Below are 25,023 nucleotides of genomic sequence, written 5' to 3' on the forward strand. Positions count from 1 at the left end.
CTCATATACAGTGCATAAAATATATTTATATATATATACCCTTATACACCATTTTAATAAAAAATATCACAAAATTCTTCTAAGTCCCTCGGGAAGAGTGAAAGACGCGCACGTTCATTTTCAGAGCTCCTAGACCTTCCTATAAGAAGTTAGCCAAAAAGTAGCTTCGAAAAACGCTTAGGTTAAGTTTCAGAGTTGCTTCTAATGTACCAAAGCTGGACTTAGACATAATTTCACTCTCACAACATTATGGCTGGTTGGAGACAGTCCGAACCACAAGTACCGGGTCCATGGTTCTGGGCGTATACTGGGGGGACGGGGACGACTCCCATTAACCCCTGACTATACCGGGGATACGCTTATCACAATGCCTTTCTGGTCTGTGCTGAAGCAGGGCATTCTGGCAGCCAAGTGGCTTGACCTTTATTAGTGAGCCTGGTTACCCCCTCTCGGAACCACAGACTTAGAAATCGCCAGCTCATATACAGTGCATAAAATATATATATATATACCCTTATACACCATTTTAATAAAAAATATCACAAAATTCTTCTAAGTCCCTCGGGAAGAGTGAAAGACGCGCACGTTCATTTTCAGAGCTCCTAGACCTTCCTATAAGAAGTTAGCCAAAAAGTAGCTTCGAAAAACGCTTAGGTTAAGTTTCAGAGTTGCTTCTAATGTACCAAAGCTGGACTTAGACATAATTTCACTCTCACAACATTATGGCTGGTTGGAGACAGTCCGAACCACAAGTACCGGGTCCATGGTTCTGGGCGTATACTGGGGGGACGGGGACGACTCCCATTAACCCCTGACTATACCGGGGATACGCTTATCACAATGCCTTTCTGGTCTGTGCTGAAGCAGGGCATTCTGGCAGCCAAGTGGCTTGACCTTTATTAGTGAGCCTGGTTACCCCCTATCGGAACCACAGACTTAGAAATCGCCAGCTCATATACAGTGCATAAAATATATTTATATATATACCCTTATACACCATTTTAATAAAAAATATCACAAAATTCTTCTAAGTCCCTCGGGAAGAGTGAAAGACGCGCACGTTCATTTTTAGAGCTCCTAGACCTTTCTATAAGAAGTTAGCCAAAAATTAGCTTCGAAAAACGCTTAGGTTAAATTTCAGAGTTGCTTCTAATGTACCAAAGCTGGACTTAGACATAATTTCACTCTCACAACATTATGGCTGGTTGGAGACAGTCCGAACCACAAGTACCGGGTCCATGTTTCTGGGCGTATACTGGGGGGACGGGGACGAATCCCATTAACCCCTGACTATACCGGGGATACGCTTATCACAATGCCTTTCTGGTCTGTGCTGAAGCAGGGCATTCTGGCAGCCAAGTGGCTTGACCTTTATTAGTGAGCCTGGTTACCCCCTCTCGGAACCACAGACTTAAAAATCGCCAGCTCATATACAGTGCATAAAATATATTTATATATATATACCCTTATACACCATTTTAATAAAAAATATCACAAAATTCTTCTAAGTCCCTCGGGAAGAGTGAAAGACGCGCACGTTCATTTTCAGAGCTCCTAGACCTTCCTATAAGAAGTTAGCCAAAAAGTAGCTTCGAAAAACGCTTAGGTTAAGTTTCAGAGTTGCTTCTAATGTACCAAAGCTGGACTTAGACATAATTTCACTCTCACAACATTATGGCTGGTTGGAGACAGTCCGAACCACAAGTACCGGGTCCATGGTTCTGGCCGTATACTGGGGGGACGGGGACGACTCCCATTAACCCCTGACTATACCGGGGATACGCTTATCACAATGCCTTTCTGGTCTGTGCTGAAGCAGGGCATTCTGGCAGCCAAGTGGCTTGACCTTTATTAGTGAGCCTGGTTACCCCCTCTAGGAACCACAGACTTAGAAATCGCCAGCTCATATACAGTGCATAAAATATATATATATATACCCTTATACACCATTTTAATAAAAAATATCACAAAATTCTTGTAAGTCCCTCGGGAAGAGTGAAAGACGCGCACGTTCATTTTCAGAGCTCCTAGACCTTCCTATAAGAAGTTAGCCAAAAAGTAGCTTCGAAAAACGCTTAGGTTAAGTTTCAGAGTTGCTTCTAATGTACCAAAGCTGGACTTAGACATAATTTCACTCTCACAACATTATGGCTGGTTGGAGACAGTCCGAACCACAAGTACCGGGTCCATGGTTCTGGGCGTATACTGGGGGGACGGGGACGACTCCCATTAACCCCTGACTATACCGGGGATACGCTTATCACAATGCCTTTCTGGTCTGTGCTGAAGCAGGGCATTCTGGCAGCCAAGTGGCTTGACCTTTATTAGTGAGCCTGGTTACCCCTCTCGGAACCACAGACTTAAAAATCGCCAGCTCATATACAGTGCATAAAATATATTTATATATATATACCCTTATACACCATTTTAATAAAAAATATCACAAAATTCTTCTAAGTCCCTCGGGAAGAGTGAAAGACGCGCACGTTCATTTTCAGAGCTCCTAGACCTTCCTATAAGAAGTTAGCCAAAAAGTAGCTTCGAAAAACGCTTAGGTTAAGTTTCAGAGTTGCTTCTAATGTACCAAAGCTGGACTTAGACATAATTTCACTCTCACAACATTATGGCTGGTTGGAGACAGTCCGAACCACAAGTACCGGGTCCATGGATCTGGCCGTATACTGGGGGGACGGGGACGACTCCCATTAACCCCTGACTATACCGGGGATACGCTTATCACAATGCCTTTCTGGTCTGTGCTGAAGCAGGGCATTCTGGCAGCCAAGTGGCTTGACCTTTATTAGTGAGCCTGGTTACCCCCTCTAGGAACCACAGACTTAGAAATCGCCAGCTCATATACAGTGCATAAAATATATATATATATACCCTTATACACCATTTTAATAAAAAATATCACTAAATTCTTGTAAGTCCCTCGGGAAGAGTGAAAGACGCGCACGTTCATTTTCAGAGCTCCTAGACCTTCCTATAAGAAGTTAGCCAAAAAGTAGCTTCGAAAAACGCTTAGGTTAAGTTTCAGAGTTGCTTCTAATGTACCAAAGCTGGACTTAGACATAATTTCACTCTCACAACATTATGGCTGGTTGGAGACAGTCCGAACCACAAGTACCGGGTCCATGGTTCTGGGCGTATACTGGGGGGACGGGGACGACTCCCATTAACCCCTGACTATACCGGGGATACGCTTATCACAATGCCTTTCTGGTCTGTGCTGAAGCAGGGCATTCTGGCAGCCAAGTGGCTTGACCTTTATTAGTGAGCCTGGTTACCCCCTCTCGGAACCACAGACTTAAAAATCGCCAGCTCATATACAGTGCATAAAATATATTTATATATATATACCCTTATACACCATTTTAATAAAAAATATCACAAAATTCTTGTAAGTCCCTCGGGAAGAGTGAAAGACGCGCACGTTCATTTTCAGAGCTCCTAGACCTTCCTATAAGAAGTTAGCCAAAAAGTAGCTTCGAAAAACGCTTAGGTTAAGTTTCAGAGTTGCTTCTAATGTACCAAAGCTGGACTTAGACATAATTTCACTCTCACAACATTATGGCTGGTTGGAGACAGTCCGAACCACAAGTACCGGGTCCATGGTTCTGGCCGTATACTGGGGGGACGGGGACGACTCCCATTAACCCCTGACTATACCGGGGATACGCTTATCACAATGCCTTTCTGGTCTGTGCTGAAGCAGGGCATTCTGGCAGCCAAGTGGCTTGACCTTTATTAGTGAGCCTGGTTACCCCCTCTCGGAACCACAGACTTAAAAATCGCCAGCTCATATACAGTGCATAAAATATATTTATATATATATACCCTTATACACCATTTTAATAAAAAATATCACAAAATTCTTCTAAGTCCCTCGGGAAGAGTGAAAGACGCGCACGTTCATTTTCAGAGCTCCTAGACCTTCCTATAAGAAGTTAGCCAAAAAGTAGCTTCGAAAAACGCTTAGGTTAAGTTTCAGAGTTGCTTCTAATGTACCAAAGCTGGACTTAGACATAATTTCACTCTCACAACATTATGGCTGGTTGGAGACAGTCCGAACCACAAGTACCGGGTCCATGGTTCTGGGCGTATACTGGGGGGACGGGGACGACTCCCATTAACCCCTGACTATACCGGGGATACGCTTATCACAATGCCTTTCTGGTCTGTGCTGAAGCAGGGCATTCTGGCAGCCAAGTGGCTTGACCTTTATTAGTGAGCCTGGTTACCCCCTCTCGGAACCACAGACTTAGAAATCGCCAGCTCATATACAGTGCATAAAATATATATATATATACCCTTATACACCATTTTAATAAAAAATATCACAAAATTCTTCTAAGTCCCTCGGGAAGAGTGAAAGACGCGCACGTTCATTTTCAGAGCTCCTAGACCTTCCTATAAGAAGTTAGCCAAAAAGTAGCTTCGAAAAACGCTTAGGTTAAGTTTCAGAGTTGCTTCTAATGTACCAAAGCTGGACTTAGACATAATTTCACTCTCACAACATTATGGCTGGTTGGAGACAGTCCGAACCACAAGTACCGGGTCCATGGTTCTGGGCGTATACTGGGGGGACGGGGACGACTCCCATTAACCCCTGACTATACCGGGGATACGCTTATCACAATGCCTTTCTGGTCTGTGCTGAAGCAGGGCATTCTGGCAGCCAAGTGGCTTGACCTTTATTAGTGAGCCTGGTTACCCCCTATCGGAACCACAGACTTAGAAATCGCCAGCTCATATACAGTGCATAAAATATATTTATATATATACCCTTATACACCATTTTAATAAAAAATATCACAAAATTCTTCTAAGTCCCTCGGGAAGAGTGAAAGACGCGCACGTTCATTTTCAGAGCTCCTAGACCTTTCTATAAGAAGTTAGCCAAAAATTAGCTTCGAAAAACGCTTAGGTTAAATTTCAGAGTTGCTTCTAATGTACCAAAGCTGGACTTAGACATAATTTCACTCTCACAACATTATGGCTGGTTGGAGACAGTCCGAACCACAAGTACCGGGTCCATGTTTCTGGGCGTATACTGGGGGGACGGGGACGAATCCCATTAACCCCTGACTATACCGGGGATACGCTTATCACAATGCCTTTCTGGTCTGTGCTGAAGCAGGGCATTCTGGCAGCCAAGTGGCTTGACCTTTATTAGTGAGCCTGGTTACCCCCTCTCGGAACCACAGACTTAAAAATCGCCAGCTCATATACAGTGCATAAAATATATTTATATATATATACCCTTATACACCATTTTAATAAAAAATATCACAAAATTCTTCTAAGTCCCTCGGGAAGAGTGAAAGACGCGCACGTTCATTTTCAGAGCTCCTAGACCTTCCTATAAGAAGTTAGCCAAAAAGTAGCTTCGAAAAACGCTTAGGTTAAGTTTCAGAGTTGCTTCTAATGTACCAAAGCTGGACTTAGACATAATTTCACTCTCACAACATTATGGCTGGTTGGAGACAGTCCGAACCACAAGTACCGGGTCCATGGTTCTGGCCGTATACTGGGGGGACGGGGACGACTCCCATTAACCCCTGACTATACCGGGGATACGCTTATCACAATGCCTTTCTGGTCTGTGCTGAAGCAGGGCATTCTGGCAGCCAAGTGGCTTGACCTTTATTAGTGAGCCTGGTTACCCCCTCTCGGAACCACAGACTTAAAAATCGCCAGCTCATATACAGTGCATAAAATATATTTATATATATATACCCTTATACACCATTTTAATAAAAAATATCACAAAATTCTTCTAAGTCCCTCGGGAAGAGTGAAAGACGCGCACGTTCATTTTCAGAGCTCCTAGACCTTCCTATAAGAAGTTAGCCAAAAAGTAGCTTCGAAAAACGCTTAGGTTAAGTTTCAGAGTTGCTTCTAATGTACCAAAGCTGGACTTAGACATAATTTCACTCTCACAACATTATGGCTGGTTGGAGACAGTCCGAACCACAAGTACCGGGTCCATGGTTCTGGCCGTATACTGGGGGGACGGGGACGACTCCCATTAACCCCTGACTATACCGGGGATACGCTTATCACAATGCCTTTCTGGTCTGTGCTGAAGCAGGGCATTCTGGCAGCCAAGTGGCTTGACCTTTATTAGTGAGCCTGGTTACCCCCTCTAGGAACCACAGACTTAGAAATCGCCAGCTCATATACAGTGCATAAAATATATATATATATACCCTTATACACCATTTTAATAAAAAATATCACAAAATTCTTGTAAGTCCCTCGGGAAGAGTGAAAGACGCGCACGTTCATTTTCAGAGCTCCTAGACCTTCCTATAAGAAGTTAGCCAAAAAGTAGCTTCGAAAAACGCTTAGGTTAAGTTTCAGAGTTGCTTCTAATGTACCAAAGCTGGACTTAGACATAATTTCACTCTCACAACATTATGGCTGGTTGGAGACAGTCCGAACCACAAGTACCGGGTCCATGGTTCTGGGCGTATACTGGGGGGACGGGGACGACTCCCATTAACCCCTGACTATACCGGGGATACGCTTATCACAATGCCTTTCTGGTCTGTGCTGAAGCAGGGCATTCTGGCAGCCAAGTGGCTTGACCTTTATTAGTGAGCCTGGTTACCCCCTCTCGGAACCACAGACTTAGAAATCGCCAGCTCATATACAGTGCATAAAATATATTTATATATATACCCTTATACACCATTTTAATAAAAAATATCACAAAATTCTTCTAAGTCCCTCGGGAAGAGTGAAAGACGCGCACGTTCATTTTCAGAGCTCCTACAGTACTGTAGACCTTCCTATAAGAAGTTAGCCAAAAAGTAGCTTCGAAAAACGCTTAGGTTAAGTTTCAGAGTTGCTTCTAATGTACCAAAGCTGGACTTAGACATAATTTCACTCTCACAACATTATGGCTGGTTGGAGACAGTCCGAACCACAAGTACCGGGTCCATGGTTCTGGGCGTATACTGGGGGGACGGGGACGACTCCCATTAACCCCTGACTATACCGGGGATACGCTTATCACAATGCCTTTCTGGTCTGTGCTGAAGCAGGGCATTCTGGCAGCCAAGTGGCTTGACCTTTATTAGTGAGCCTGGTTACCCCCTCTCGGAACCACAGACTTAGAAATCGCCAGCTCATATACAGTGCATAAAATATATTTATATATATACCCTTATACACCATTTTAATAAAAAATATCACAAAATTCTTCTAAGTCCCTCGGGAAGAGTGAAAGACGCGCACGTTCATTTTCAGAGCTCCTACTGTAGACCTTCCTATAAGAAGTTAGCCAAAAAGTAGCTTCGAAAAACGCTTAGGTTAAGTTTCAGAGTTGCTTCTAATGTACCAAAGCTGGACTTAGACATAATTTCACTCTCACAACATTATGGCTGGTTGGAGACAGTCCGAACCACAAGTACCGGGTCCATGGTTCTGGGCGTATACTGGGGGGACGGGGACGACTCCCATTAACCCCTGACTATACCGGGGATACGCTTATCACAATGCCTTTCTGGTCTGTGCTGAAGCAGGGCATTCTGGCAGCCAAGTGGCTTGACCTTTATTAGTGAGCCTGGTTACCCCCTCTCGGAACCACAGACTTAGAAATCGCCAGCTCATATACAGTGCATAAAATATATTTATATATATACCCTTATACACCATTTTAATAAAAAATATCACAAAATTCTTCTAAGTCCCTCGGGAAGAGTGAAAGACGCGCACGTTCATTTTCAGAGCTCCTAGACCTTCCTATAAGAAGTTAGCCAAAAAGTAGCTTCGAAAAACGCTTAGGTTAAGTTTCAGAGTTGCTTCTAATGTACCAAAGCTGGACTTAGACATAATTTCACTCTCACAACATTATGGCTGGTTGGAGACAGTCCGAACCACAAGTACCGGGTCCATGGTTCTGGGCGTATACTGGGGGGACGGGGACGACTCCCATTAACCCCTGACTATACCGGGGATACGCTTATCACAATGCCTTTCTGGTCTGTGCTGAAGCAGGGCATTCTGGCAGCCAAGTGGCTTGACCTTTATTAGTGAGCCTGGTTACCCCCTCTCGGAACCACAGACTTAGAAATCGCCAGCTCATATACAGTGCATAAAATATATTTATATATATATACCCTTATACACCATTTTAATAAAAAATATCACAAAATTCTTCTAAGTCCCTCGGGAAGAGTGAAAGACGCGCACGTTCATTTTCAGAGCTCCTAGACCTTCCTATAAGAAGTTAGCCAAAAAGTAGCTTCGAAAAACGCTTAGGTTAAGTTTCAGAGTTGCTTCTAATGTACCAAAGCTGGACTTAGACATAATTTCACTCTCACAACATTATGGCTGGTTGGAGACAGTCCGAACCACAAGTACCGGGTCCATGGATCTGGCCGTATACTGGGGGGACGGGGACGACTCCCATTAACCCCTGACTATACCGGGGATACGCTTATCACAATGCCTTTCTGGTCTGTGCTGAAGCAGGGCATTCTGGCAGCCAAGTGGCTTGACCTTTATTAGTGAGCCTGGTTACCCCCTCTAGGAACCACAGACTTAGAAATCGCCAGCTCATATACAGTGCATAAAATATATATATATATACCCTTATACACCATTTTAATAAAAAATATCACAAAATTCTTGTAAGTCCCTCGGGAAGAGTGAAAGACGCGCACGTTCATTTTCAGAGCTCCTAGACCTTCCTATAAGAAGTTAGCCAAAAAGTAGCTTCGAAAAACGCTTAGGTTAAGTTTCAGAGTTGCTTCTAATGTACCAAAGCTGGACTTAGACATAATTTCACTCTCACAACATTATGGCTGGTTGGAGACAGTCCGAACCACAAGTACCGGGTCCATGGTTCTGGGCGTATACTGGGGGGACGGGGACGACTCCCATTAACCCCTGACTATACCGGGGATACGCTTATCACAATGCCTTTCTGGTCTGTGCTGAAGCAGGGCATTCTGGCAGCCAAGTGGCTTGACCTTTATTAGTGAGCCTGGTTACCCCCTCTCGGAACCACAGACTTAAAAATCGCCAGCTCATATACAGTGCATAAAATATATTTATATATATATACCCTTATACACCATTTTAATAAAAAATATCACAAAATTCTTTTAAGTCCCTCGGGAAGAGTGAAAGACGCGCACGTTCATTTTCAGAGCTCCTAGACCTTCCTATAAGAAGTTAGCCAAAAAGTAGCTTCGAAAAACGCTTAGGTTAAGTTTCAGAGTTGCTTCTAATGTACCAAAGCTGGACTTAGACATAATTTCACTCTCACAACATTATGGCTGGTTGGAGACAGTCCGAACCACAAGTACCGGGTCCATGGTTCTGGGCGTATACTGGGGGGACGGGGACGACTCCCATTAACCCCTGACTATACCGGGGATACGCTTATCACAATGCCTTTCTGGTCTGTGCTGAAGCAGGGCATTCTGGCAGCCAAGTGGCTTGACCTTTATTAGTGAGCCTGGTTACCCCCTCTCGGAACCACAGACTTAGAAATCGCCAGCTCATATACAGTGCATAAAATATATTTATATATATACCCTTATACACCATTTTAATAAAAAATATCACAAAATTCTTCTAAGTCCCTCGGGAAGAGTGAAAGACGCGCACGTTCATTTTCAGAGCTCCTAGACCTTCCTATAAGAAGTTAGCCAAAAAGTAGCTTCGAAAAACGCTTAGGTTAAGTTTCAGAGTTGCTTCTAATGTACCAAAGCTGGACTTAGACATAATTTCACTCTCACAACATTATGGCTGGTTGGAGACAGTCCGAACCACAAGTACCGGGTCCATGGTTCTGGGCGTATACTGGGGGGACGGGGACGACTCCCATTAACCCCTGACTATACCGGGGATACGCTTATCACAATGCCTTTCTGGTCTGTGCTGAAGCAGGGCATTCTGGCAGCCAAGTGGCTTGACCTTTATTAGTGAGCCTGGTTACCCCCTCTCGGAACCACAGACTTAGAAATCGCCAGCTCATATACAGTGCATAAAATATATATATATATACCCTTATACACCATTTTAATAAAAAATATCACAAAATTCTTCTAAGTCCCTCGGGAAGAGTGAAAGACGCGCACGTTCATTTTCAGAGCTCCTAGACCTTCCTATAAGAAGTTAGCCAAAAAGTAGCTTCGAAAAACGCTTAGGTTAAGTTTCAGAGTTGCTTCTAATGTACCAAAGCTGGACTTAGACATAATTTCACTCTCACAACATTATGGCTGGTTGGAGACAGTCCGAACCACAAGTACCGGGTCCATGGTTCTGGGCGTATACTGGGGGGACGGGGACGACTCCCATTAACCCCTGACTATACCGGGGATACGCTTATCACAATGCCTTTCTGGTCTGTGCTGAAGCAGGGCATTCTGGCAGCCAAGTGGCTTGACCTTTATTAGTGAGCCTGGTTACCCCCTCTCGGAACCACAGACTTAGAAATCGCCAGCTCATATACAGTGCATAAAATATATTTATATATATACCCTTATACACCATTTTAATAAAAAATATCACAAAATTCTTCTAAGTCCCTCGGGAAGAGTGAAAGACGCGCACGTTCATTTTCAGAGCTCCTAGACCTTTCTATAAGAAGTTAGCCAAAAATTAGCTTCGAAAAACGCTTAGGTTAAATTTCAGAGTTGCTTCTAATGTACCAAAGCTGGACTTAGACATAATTTCACTCTCACAACATTATGGCTGGTTGGAGACAGTCCGAACCACAAGTACCGGGTCCATGTTTCTGGGCGTATACTGGGGGGACGGGGACGAATCCCATTAACCCCTGACTATACCGGGGATACGCTTATCACAATGCCTTTCTGGTCTGTGCTGAAGCAGGGCATTCTGGCAGCCAAGTGGCTTGACCTTTATTAGTGAGCCTGGTTACCCCCTCTCGGAACCACAGACTTAAAAATCGCCAGCTCATATACAGTGCATAAAATATATTTATATATATATACCCTTATACACCATTTTAATAAAAAATATCACAAAATTCTTCTAAGTCCCTCGGGAAGAGTGAAAGACGCGCACGTTCATTTTCAGAGCTCCTAGACCTTCCTATAAGAAGTTAGCCAAAAAGTAGCTTCGAAAAACGCTTAGGTTAAGTTTCAGAGTTGCTTCTAATGTACCAAAGCTGGACTTAGACATAATTTCACTCTCACAACATTATGGCTGGTTGGAGACAGTCCGAACCACAAGTACCGGGTCCATGGTTCTGGCCGTATACTGGGGGGACGGGGACGACTCCCATTAACCCCTGACTATACCGGGGATACGCTTATCACAATGCCTTTCTGGTCTGTGCTGAAGCAGGGCATTCTGGCAGCCAAGTGGCTTGACCTTTATTAGTGAGCCTGGTTACCCCCTCTCGGAACCACAGACTTAAAAATCGCCAGCTCATATACAGTGCATAAAATATATTTATATATATATACCCTTATACACCATTTTAATAAAAAATATCACAAAATTCTTCTAAGTCCCTCGGGAAGAGTGAAAGACGCGCACGTTCATTTTCAGAGCTCCTAGACCTTCCTATAAGAAGTTAGCCAAAAAGTAGCTTCGAAAAACGCTTAGGTTAAGTTTCAGAGTTGCTTCTAATGTACCAAAGCTGGACTTAGACATAATTTCACTCTCACAACATTATGGCTGGTTGGAGACAGTCCGAACCACAAGTACCGGGTCCATGGTTTTGGCCGTATACTGGGGGGACGGGGACGACTCCCATTAACCCCTGACTATACCGGGGATACGCTTATCACAATGCCTTTCTGGTCTGTGCTGAAGCAGGGCATTCTGGCAGCCAAGTGGCTTGACCTTTATTAGTGAGCCTGGTTACCCCCTCTAGGAACCACAGACTTAGAAATCGCCAGCTCATATACAGTGCATAAAATATATATATATATACCCTTATACACCATTTTAATAAAAAATATCACAAAATTCTTGTAAGTCCCTCGGGAAGAGTGAAAGACGCGCACGTTCATTTTCAGAGCTCCTAGACCTTCCTATAAGAAGTTAGCCAAAAAGTAGCTTCGAAAAACGCTTAGGTTAAGTTTCAGAGTTGCTTCTAATGTACCAAAGCTGGACTTAGACATAATTTCACTCTCACAACATTATGGCTGGTTGGAGACAGTCCGAACCACAAGTACCGGGTCCATGGTTCTGGGCGTATACTGGGGGGACGGGGACGACTCCCATTAACCCCTGACTATACCGGGGATACGCTTATCACAATGCCTTTCTGGTCTGTGCTGAAGCAGGGCATTCTGGCAGCCAAGTGGCTTGACCTTTATTAGTGAGCCTGGTTACCCCCTCTCGGAACCACAGACTTAGAAATCGCCAGCTCATATACAGTGCATAAAATATATTTATATATATACCCTTATACACCATTTTAATAAAAAATATCACAAAATTCTTCTAAGTCCCTCGGGAAGAGTGAAAGACGCGCACGTTCATTTTCAGAGCTCCTACTGTAGACCTTCCTATAAGAAGTTAGCCAAAAAGTAGCTTCGAAAAACGCTTAGGTTAAGTTTCAGAGTTGCTTCTAATGTACCAAAGCTGGACTTAGACATAATTTCACTCTCACAACATTATGGCTGGTTGGAGACAGTCCGAACCACAAGTACCGGGTCCATGGATCTGGCCGTATACTGGGGGGACGGGGACGACTCCCATTAACCCCTGACTATACCGGGGATACGCTTATCACAATGCCTTTCTGGTCTGTGCTGAAGCAGGGCATTCTGGCAGCCAAGTGGCGTGACCTTTATTAGTGAGCCTGGTTACCCCCTCTAGGAACCACAGACTTAGAAATCGCCAGCTCATATACAGTGCATAAAATATATATATATATACCCTTATACACCATTTTAATAAAAAATATCACAAAATTCTTGTAAGTCCCTCGGGAAGAGTGAAAGACGCGCACGTTCATTTTCAGAGCTCCTAGACCTTCCTATAAGAAGTTAGCCAAAAAGTAGCTTCGAAAAACGCTTAGGTTAAGTTTCAGAGTTGCTTCTAATGTACCAAAGCTGGACTTAGACATAATTTCACTCTCACAACATTATGGCTGGTTGGAGACAGTCCGAACCACAAGTACCGGGTCCATGGTTCTGGGCGTATACTGGGGGGACGGGGACGACTCCCATTAACCCCTGACTATACCGGGGATACGCTTATCACAATGCCTTTCTGGTCTGTGCTGAAGCAGGGCATTCTGGCAGCCAAGTGGCTTGACCTTTATTAGTGAGCCTGGTTACCCCCTCTCGGAACCACAGACTTAAAAATCGCCAGCTCATATACAGTGCATAAAATATATTTATATATATATACCCTTATACACCATTTTAATAAAAAATATCACAAAATTCTTCTAAGTCCCTCGGGAAGAGTGAAAGACGCGCACGTTCATTTTCAGAGCTCCTAGACCTTCCTATAAGAAGTTAGCCAAAAAGTAGCTTCGAAAAACGCTTAGGTTAAGTTTCAGAGTTGCTTCTAATGTACCAAAGCTGGACTTAGACATAATTTCACTCTCACAACATTATGGCTGGTTGGAGACAGTCCGAACCACAAGTACCGGGTCCATGGTTCTGGGCGTATACTGGGGGGACGGGGACGACTCCCATTAACCCCTGACTATACCGGGGATACGCTTATCACAATGCCTTTCTGGTCTGTGCTGAAGCAGGGCATTCTGGCAGCCAAGTGGCTTGACCTTTATTAGTGAGCCTGGTTACCCCCTCTCGGAACCACAGACTTAGAAATCGCCAGCTCATATACAGTGCATAAAATATATTTATATATATACCCTTATACACCATTTTAATAAAAAATATCACAAAATTCTTCTAAGTCCCTCGGGAAGAGTGAAAGACGCGCACGTTCATTTTCAGAGCTCCTAGACCTTCCTATAAGAAGTTAGCCAAAAAGTAGCTTCGAAAAACGCTTAGGTTAAGTTTCAGAGTTGCTTCTAATGTACCAAAGCTGGACTTAGACATAATTTCACTCTCACAACATTATGGCTGGTTGGAGACAGTCCGAACCACAAGTACCGGGTCCATGGTTCTGGGCGTATACTGGGGGGACGGGGACGACTCCCATTAACCCCTGACTATACCGGGGATACGCTTATCACAATGCCTTTCTGGTCTGTGCTGAAGCAGGGCATTCTGGCAGCCAAGTGGCTTGACCTTTATTAGTGAGCCTGGTTACCCCCTCTCGGAACCACAGACTTAGAAATCGCCAGCTCATATACAGTGCATAAAATATATTTATATATATACCCTTATACACCATTTTAATAAAAAATATCACAAAATTCTTCTAAGTCCCTCGGGAAGAGTGAAAGACGCGCACGTTCATTTTCAGAGCTCCTAGACCTTCCTATAAGAAGTTAGCCAAAAAGTAGCTTCGAAAAACGCTTAGGTTAAGTTTCAGAGTTGCTTCTAATGTACCAAAGCTGGACTTAGACATAATTTCACTCTCACAACATTATGGCTGGTTGGAGACAGTCCGAACCACAAGTACCGGGTCCATGGTTCTGGCCGTATACTGGGGGGACGGGGACGACTCCCATTAACCCCTGACTATACCGGGGATACGCTTATCACAATGCCTTTCTGGTCTGTGCTGAAGCAGGGCATTCTGGCAGCCAAGTGGCTTGACCTTTATTAGTGAGCCTGGTTACCCCCTCTCGGAACCACAGACTTAAAAATCGCCAGCTCATATACAGTGCATAAAATATATTTATATATATATACCCTTATACACCATTTTAATAAAAAATATCACAAAATTCTTCTAAGTCCCTCGGGAAGAGTGAAAGACGCGCACGTTCATTTTCAGAGCTCCTAGACCTTCCTATAAGAAATTAGCCAAAAAGTAGCTTCGAAAAACGCTTAGGTTAAGTTTCAGAGTTGCTTCTAATGTACCAAAGCTGGACTTAGACATAATTTCACTCTCACAACATTATGGCTGGTTGGAGACAGTCCGAACCACAAGTACCGGGTCCATGGTTCTGGGCGTATACTGGGGGGACGGGGACGACTCCCATTAACCCCTGACTATACCGGGGATACGCTTATCACAATGCCTTTCTGGTCTGTGCTGAAGCAGGGCATTCTGGCAGCCAAGTGGCTTGACCTTTATTAGTGAGCCTGGTTACCCCCTCTCGGAACCACAGACTTAGAAATCGCCAGCTCATATACAGTGCATAAAATATATTTATATATATACCCTTATACACCATTTTAATAAAAAATATCACAAAATTCTTCTAAGTCCCTCGGGAAGAGTGAAAGACGCGCACGTTCATTTTCAGAGCTCCTACTGTAGACCTTCCTATAAGAAGTTAGCCAAAAAGTAGCTTCGAAAAACGCTTAGGTTAAGTTTCAGAGTTGCTTCTAATGTACCAAAGCTGGACTTAGACATAATTTCACTCTCACAACATTATGGCTGGTTGGAGACAGTCCGAACCACAAGTACCGGGTCCATGGATCTGGCCGTATACTGGGGGGACGGGGACGACTCCCATTAACCCCTGACTATACCGGGGATACGCTTATCACAATGCCTTTCTGGTCTGTGCTGAAGCAGGGCATTCTGGCAGCCAAGTGGCGTGACCTTTATTAGTGAGCCTGGTTACCCCCTCTAGGAACCACAGACTTAGAAATCGCCAGCTCATATACAGTGCATAAAATATATATATATATACCCTTATACACCATTTTAATAAAAAATATCACAAAATTCTTGTAAGTCCCTCGGGAAGAGTGAAAGACGCGCACGTTCATTTTCAGAGCTCCTAGACCTTCCTATAAGAAGTTAGCCAAAAAGTAGCTTCGAAAAACGCTTAGGTTAAGTTTCAGAGTTGCTTCTAATGTACCAAAGCTGGACTTAGACATAATTTCACTCTCACAACATTATGGCTGGTTGGAGACAGTCCGAACCACAAGTACCGGGTCCATGGTTCTGGGCGTATACTGGGGGGACGGGGACGACTCCCATTAACCCCTGACTATACCGGGGATACGCTTATCACAATGCCTTTCTGGTCTGTGCTGAAGCAGGGCATTCTGGCAGCCAAGTGGCTTGACCTTTATTAGTGAGCCTGGTTACCCCCTCTCGGAACCACAGACTTAGAAATCGCCAGCTCATATACAGTGCATAAAATATATTTATATATATACCCTTATACACCATTTTAATAAAAAATATCACAAAATTCTTCTAAGTCCCTCGGGAAGAGTGAAAGACGCGCACGTTCATTTTCAGAGCTCCTACAGTACTGTAGACCTTCCTATAAGAAGTTAGCCAAAAAGTAGCTTCGAAAAACGCTTAGGTTAAGTTTCAGAGTTGCTTCTAATGTACCAAAGCTGGACTTAGACATAATTTCACTCTCACAACATTATGGCTGGTTGGAGACAGTCCGAACCACAAGTACCGGGTCCATGGTTCTGGGCGTATACTGGGGGGACGGGGACGACTCCCATTAACCCCTGACTATACCGGGGATACGCTTATCACAATGCCTTTCTGGTCTGTGCTGAAGCAGGGCATTCTGGCAGCCAAGTGGCGTGACCTTTATTAGTGAGCCTGGTTACCCCCTCTAGGAACCACAGACTTAGAAATCGCCAGCTCATATACAGTGCATAAAATATATATATATATACCCTTATACACCATTTTAATAAAAAATATCACAAAATTCTTGTAAGTCCCTCGGGAAGAGTGAAAGACGCGCACGTTCATTTTCAGAGCTCCTAGACCTTCCTATAAGAAGTTAGCCAAAAAGTAGCTTCGAAAAACGCTTAGGTTAAGTTTCAGAGTTGCTTCTAATGTACCAAAGCTGGACTTAGACATAATTTCACTCTCACAACATTATGGCTGGTTGGAGACAGTCCGAACCACAAGTACCGGGTCCATGGTTCTGGGCGTATACTGGGGGGACGGGGACGACTCCCATTAACCCCTGACTATACCGGGGATACGCTTATCACAATGCCTTTCTGGTCTGTGCTGAAGCAGGGCATTCTGGCAGCCAAGTGGCTTGACCTTTATTAGTGAGCCTGGTTACCCCCTCTCGGAACCACAGACTTAGAAATCGCCAGCTCATATACAGTGCATAAAATATATTTATATATATACCCTTATACACCATTTTAATAAAAAATATCACAAAATTCTTCTAAGTCCCTCGGGAAGAGTGAAAGACGCGCACGTTCATTTTCAGAGCTCCTACAGTACTGTAGACCTTCCTATAAGAAGTTAGCCAAAAAGTAGCTTCGAAAAACGCTTAGGTTAAGTTTCAGAGTTGCTTCTAATGTACCAAAGCTGGACTTAGACATAATTTCACTCTCACAACATTATGGCTGGTTGGAGACAGTCCGAACCACAAGTACCGGGTCCATGGTTCTGGGCGTATACTGGGGGGACGGGGACGACTCCCATTAACCCCTGACTATACCGGGGATACGCTTATCACAATGCCTTTCTGGTCTGTGCTGAAGCAGGGCATTCTGGCAGCCAAGTGGCTTGACCTTTATTAGTGAGCCTGGTTACCCCCTCTCGGAACCACAGACTTAGAAATCGCCAGCTCATATACAGTACATAAAATATATTTATATATATACCCTTATACACCATTTTAATAAAAAATATCACAAAATTCTTCTAAGTCCCTCGGGAAGAGTGAAAGACGCGCACGTTCATTTTCAGAGCTCCTACTGTAGACCTTCCTATAAGAAGTTAGCCAAAAAGTAGCTTCGAAAAACGCTTAGGTTAAGTTTCAGAGTTGCTTCTAATGTACCAAAGCTGGACTTAGACATAATTTCACTCTCACAACATTATGGCTGGTTGGAGACAGTCCGAACCACAAGTACCGGGTCCATGGTTCTGGGCGTATACTGGGGGGACGGGGACGACTCCCATTAACCCCTGACTATACCGGGGATACGCTTATCACAATGCCTTTCTGGTCTGTGCTGAAGCAGGGCATTCTGGCAGCCAAGTGGCTTGACCTTTATTAGTGAGCCTGGTTATCCCCTCTCGGAACCACAGACTTAGAAATCGCCAGCTCATATACAGTGCATAAAATATATTTATATATATATACCCTTATACACCATTTTAATAAAAAATATCACAAAATTCTTCTAAGTCCCTCGGGAAGAGTGAAAGACGCGCACGTTCATTTTCAGAGCTCCTAGACCTTCCTATAAGAAGTTAGCCAAAAAGTAGCTTCGAAAAACGCTTAGGTTAAGTTTCAGAGTTGCTTCTAATGTACCAAAGCTGGACTTAGACATAATTTCACTCTCACAACATTATGGCTGGTTGGAGACAGTCCGAACCACAAGTACCGGGTCCATGGATCTGGCCGTATACTGGGGGGACGGGGACGACTCCCATTAACCCCTGACTATACCGGGGATACGCTTATCACAATGCCTTTCTGGTCTGTGCTGAAGCAGGGCATTCTGGCAGCCAAGTGGCTTGACCTTTATTAGTGAGCCTGGTTACCCCCTCTAGGAACCACAGACTTAGAAATCGCCAGCTCATATACAGTGCATAAAATATATATATATATACCCTTATACACCATTTTAATAAAAAATATCACAAAATTCTTGTAAGTCCCTCGGGAAGAGTGAAAGACGCGCACGTTCATTTTCAGAGCTCCTAGACCTTCCTATAAGAAGTTAGCCAAAAAGTAGCTTCGAAAAACGCTTAGGTTAAGTTTCAGAGTTGCTTCTAATGTACCAAAGCTGGACTTAGACATAATTTCACTCTCACAACATTATGGCTGGTTGGAGACAGTCCGAACCACAAGTACCGGGTCCATGGTTCTGGGCGTATACTGGGGGGACGGGGACGACTCCCATTAACCCCTGACTATACCGGGGATACGCTTATCACAATGCCTTTCTGGTCTGTGCTGAAGCAGGGCATTCTGGCAGCCAAGTGGCTTGACCTTTATTAGTGAGCCTGGTTACCCCCTCTCGGAACCACAGACTTAAAAATCGCCAGCTCATATACAGTGCATAAAATATATTTATATATATATACCCTTATACACCATTTTAATAAAAAATATCACAAAATTCTTCTAAGTCCCTCGGGAAGAGTGAAAGACGCGCACGTTCATTTTCAGAGCTCCTAGACCTTCCTATAAGAAGTTAGCCAAAAAGTAGCTTCGAAAAACGCTTAGGTTAAGTTTCAGAGTTGCTTCTAATGTACCAAAGCTGGACTTAGACATAATTTCACTCTCACAACATTATGGCTGGTTGGAGACAGTCCGAACCACAAGTACCGGGTCCATGGTTCTGGGCGTATACTGGGGGGACGGGGACGACTCCCATTAACCCCTGACTATACCGGGGATACGCTTATCACAATGCCTTTCTGGTCTGTGCTGAAGCAGGGCATTCTGGCAGCCAAGTGGCTTGACCTTTATTAGTGAGCCTGGTTACCCCCTCTCGGAACCACAGACTTAGAAATCGCCAGCTCATATACAGTGCATAAAATATATTTATATATATACCCTTATACACCATTTTAATAAAAAATATCACAAAATTCTTCTAAGTCCCTCGGGAAGAGTGAAAGACGCGCACGTTCATTTTCAGAGCTCCTAGACCTTCCTATAAGAAGTTAGCCAAAAAGTAGCTTCGAAAAACGCTTAGGTTAAGTTTCAGAGTTGCTTCTAATGTACCAAAGCTGGACTTAGACATAATTTCACTCTCACAACATTATGGCTGGTTGGAGACAGTCCGAACCACAAGTACCGGGTCCATGGTTCTGGGCGTATACTGGGGGGACGGGGACGACTCCCATTAACCCCTGACTATACCGGGGATACGCTTATCACAATGCCTTTCTGGTCTGTGCTGAAGCAGGGCATTCTGGCAGCCAAGTGGCTTGACCTTTATTAGTGAGCCTGGTTACCCCCTCTCGGAACCACAGACTTAGAAATCGCCAGCTCATATACAGTGCATAAAATATATATATATATACCCTTATACACCATTTTAATAAAAAATATCACAAAATTCTTCTAAGTCCCTCGGGAAGAGTGAAAGACGCGCACGTTCATTTTCAGAGCTCCTAGACCTTCCTATAAGAAGTTAGCCAAAAAGTAGCTTCGAAAAACGCTTAGGTTAAGTTTCAGAGTTGCTTCTAATGTACCAAAGCTGGACTTAGACATAATTTCACTCTCACAACATTATGGCTGGTTGGAGACAGTCCGAACCACAAGTACCGGGTCCATGGTTCTGGGCGTATACTGGGGGGACGGGGACGACTCCCATTAACCCCTGACTATACCGGGGATACGCTTATCACAATGCCTTTCTGGTCTGTGCTGAAGCAGGGCATTCTGGCAGCCAAGTGGCTTGACCTTTATTAGTGAGCCTGGTTACCCCCTCTCGGAACCACAGACTTAGAAATCGCCAGCTCATATACAGTGCATAAAATATATTTATATATATACCCTTATACACCATTTTAATAAAAAATATCACAAAATTCTTCTAAGTCCCTCGGGAAGAGTGAAAGACGCGCACGTTCATTTTCAGAGCTCCTAGACCTTTCTATAAGAAGTTAGCCAAAAATTAGCTTCGAAAAACGCTTAGGTTAAATTTCAGAGTTGCTTCTAATGTACCAAAGCTGGACTTAGACATAATTTCACTCTCACAACATTATGGCTGGTTGGAGACAGTCCGAACCACAAGTACCGGGTCCATGTTTCTGGGCGTATACTGGGGGGACGGGGACGAATCCCATTAACCCCTGACTATACCGGGGATACGCTTATCACAATGCCTTTCTGGTCTGTGCTGAAGCAGGGCATTCTGGCAGCCAAGTGGCTTGACCTTTATTAGTGAGCCTGGTTACCCCCTCTCGGAACCACAGACTTAAAAATCGCCAGCTCATATACAGTGCATAAAATATATTTATATATATATACCCTTATACACCATTTTAATAAAAAATATCACAAAATTCTTCTAAGTCCCTCGGGAAGAGTGAAAGACGCGCACGTTCATTTTCAGAGCTCCTAGACCTTCCTATAAGAAGTTAGCCAAAAAGTAGCTTCGAAAAACGCTTAGGTTAAGTTTCAGAGTTGCTTCTAATGTACCAAAGCTGGACTTAGACATAATTTCACTCTCACAACATTATGGCTGGTTGGAGACAGTCCGAACCACAAGTACCGGGTCCATGGTTCTGGCCGTATACTGGGGGGACGGGGACGACTCCCATTAACCCCTGACTATACCGGGGATACGCTTATCACAATGCCTTTCTGGTCTGTGCTGAAGCAGGGCATTCTGGCAGCCAAGTGGCTTGACCTTTATTAGTGAGCCTGGTTACCCCCTCTAGGAACCACAGACTTAGAAATCGCCAGCTCATATACAGTGCATAAAATATATATATATATACCCTTATACACCATTTTAATAAAAAATATCACAAAATTCTTGTAAGTCCCTCGGGAAGAGTGAAAGACGCGCACGTTCATTTTCAGAGCTCCTAGACCTTCCTATAAGAAGTTAGCCAAAAAGTAGCTTCGAAAAACGCTTAGGTTAAGTTTCAGAGTTGCTTCTAATGTACCAAAGCTGGACTTAGACATAATTTCACTCTCACAACATTATGGCTGGTTGGAGACAGTCCGAACCACAAGTACCGGGTCCATGGTTCTGGGCGTATACTGGGGGGACGGGGACGACTCCCATTAACCCCTGACTATACCGGGGATACGCTTATCACAATGCCTTTCTGGTCTGTGCTGAAGCAGGGCATTCTGGCAGCCAAGTGGCTTGACCTTTATTAGTGAGCCTGGTTACCCCCTCTCGGAACCACAGACTTAGAAATCGCCAGCTCATATACAGTGCATAAAATATATTTATATATATACCCTTATACACCATTTTAATAAAAAATATCACAAAATTCTTCTAAGTCCCTCGGGAAGAGTGAAAGACGCGCACGTTCATTTTCAGAGCTCCTACTGTAGACCTTCCTATAAGAAGTTAGCCAAAAAGTAGCTTCGAAAAACGCTTAGGTTAAGTTTCAGAGTTGCTTCTAATGTACCAAAGCTGGACTTAGACATAATTTCACTCTCACAACATTATGGCTGGTTGGAGACAGTCCGAACCACAAGTACCGGGTCCATGGTTCTGGGCGTATACTGGGGGGACGGGGACGACTCCCATTAACCCCTGACTATACCGGGGATACGCTTATCACAATGCCTTTCTGGTCTGTGCTGAAGCAGGGCATTCTGGCAGCCAAGTGGCTTGACCTTTATTAGTGAGCCTGGTTACCCCCTCTCGGAACCACAGACTTAGAAATCGCCAGCTCATATACAGTGCATAAAATATATTTATATATATACCCTTATACACCATTTTAATAAAAAATATCACAAAATTCTTCTAAGTCCCTCGGGAAGAGTGAAAGACGCGCACGTTCATTTTCAGAGCTCCTACTGTAGACCTTCCTATAAGAAGTTAGCCAAAAAGTAGCTTCGAAAAACGCTTAGGTTAAGTTTCAGAGTTGCTTCTAATGTACCAAAGCTGGACTTAGACATAATTTCACTCTCACAACATTATGGCTGGTTGGAGACAGTCCGAACCACAAGTACCGGGTCCATGGTTCTGGGCGTATACTGGGGGGACGGGGACGACTCCCATTAACCCCTGACTATACCGGGGATACGCTTATCACAATGCCTTTCTGGTCTGTGCTGAAGCAGGGCATTCTGGCAGCCAAGTGGCTTGACCTTTATTAGTGAGCCTGGTTACCCCCTCTCGGAACCACAGACTTAGAAATCGCCAGCTCATATACAGTGCATAAAATATATTTATATATATACCCTTATACACCATTTTAATAAAAAATATCACAAAATTCTTCTAAGTCCCTCGGGAAGAGTGAAAGACGCGCACGTTCATTTTCAGAGCTCCTAGACCTTCCTATAAGAAGTTAGCCAAAAAGTAGCTTCGAAAAACGCTTAGGTTAAGTTTCAGAGTTGCTTCTAATGTACCAAAGCTGGACTTAGACATAATTTCACTCTCACAACATTATGGCTGGTTGGAGACAGTCCGAACCACAAGTACCGGGTCCATGGTTCTGGGCGTATACTGGGGGGACGGGGACGACTCCCATTAACCCCTGACTATACCGGGGATACGCTTATCACAATGCCTTTCTGGTCTGTGCTGAAGCAGGGCATTCTGGCAGCCAAGTGGCTTGACCTTTATTAGTGAGCCTGGTTACCCCCTCTCGGAACCACAGACTTAGAAATCGCCAGCTCATATACAGTGCATAAAATATATTTATATATATACCCTTATACACCATTTTAATAAAAAATATCACAAAATTCTTCTAAGTCCCTCGGGAAGAGTGAAAGACGCGCACGTTCATTTTCAGAGCTCCTAGACCTTTCTATAAGAAGTTAGCCAAAAATTAGCTTCGAAAAACGCTTAGGTTAAATTTCAGAGTTGCTTCTAATGTACCAAAGCTGGACTTAGACATAATTTCACTCTCACAACATTATGGCTGGTTGGAGACAGTCCGAACCACAAGTACCGGGTCCATGTTTCTGGGCGTATACTGGGGGGACGGGGACGAATCCCATTAACCCCTGACTATACCGGGGATACGCTTATCACAATGCCTTTCTGGTCTGTGCTGAAGCAGGGCATTCTGGCAGCCAAGTGGCTTGACCTTTATTAGTGAGCCTGGTTACCCCCTCTCGGAACCACAGACTTAAAAATCGCCAGCTCATATACAGTGCATAAAATATATTTATATATATATACCCTTATACACCATTTTAATAAAAAATATCACAAAATTCTTCTAAGTCCCTCGGGAAGAGTGAAAGACGCGCACGTTCATTTTCAGAGCTCCTAGACCTTTCTATAAGAAGTTAGCCAAAAAGTAGCATCGAAAAACGCTTAGGTTAAGTTTCAGAGTTGCTTCTAATGTACCAAAGCTGGACTTAGACATAATTTCACTCTCACAACATTATGGCTGGTTGGAGACAATCCGAACCACAAGTACCGGGTCCATGGTTCTGGGCGTATACTGTGGGGACAGGGACGACTCCCATTAACCCCTGACTATAACGGGGATACGCTTATCACAATGCCTTTCTGGTCTGTGCTGAAGCAGGGCAATCTGGCAGCCAAGTGGCTTGACCTTTATTATTGAGCCTGGTTACCCCCTCTCGGAACCACAGACTTAAAAATCGCCAGCTTATATACAGTGCATAAAATATATTTATATATATATACCCTTATACACCATTTTAATAAAAAATATCACAAAATTCTTCTAAGTCCCTCGGGAAGAGTGAAAGACGCGCACGTTCATTTTCAGAGCTCCTAGACCTTCCTATAAGAAGTTAGCCAAAAAGTAGCTTCGAAAAACGCTTAGGTTAAGTTTCAGAGTTGCTTCTAATGTACCAAAGCTGGACTTAGACATAATTTCACTCTCACAACATTATGGCTGGTTGGAGACAGTCCGAACCACAAGTACCGGGTCCATGGTTCTGGCCGTATACTGGGGGGACGGGGACGACTCCCATTAACCCCTGACTATACCGGGGATACGCTTATCACAATGCCTTTCTGGTCTGTGCTGAAGCAGGGCATTCTGGCAGCCAAGTGGCTTGACCTTTATTAGTGAGCCTGGTTACCCCCTCTAGGAACCACAGACTTAGAAATCGCCAGCTCATATACAGTGCATAAAATATATATATATATATACCCTTATACACCATTTTAATAAAAAATATCACAAAATTCTTGTAAGTCCCTCGGGAAGAGTGAAAGACGCGCACGTTCATTTTCAGAGCTCCTAGACCTTTCTATAAGAAGTTAGCCAAAAATTAGCTTCGAAAAACGCTTAGGTTAAATTTCAGAGTTGCTTCTAATGTACCAAAGCTGGACTTAGACATAATTTCACTCTCACAACATTATGGCTGGT

This window comes from Ascaphus truei, chromosome 4 (assembly GCF_040206685.1).
Source record: "Ascaphus truei isolate aAscTru1 chromosome 4, aAscTru1.hap1, whole genome shotgun sequence".
Classification (NCBI taxonomy): domain Eukaryota; kingdom Metazoa; phylum Chordata; class Amphibia; order Anura; family Ascaphidae; genus Ascaphus; species Ascaphus truei.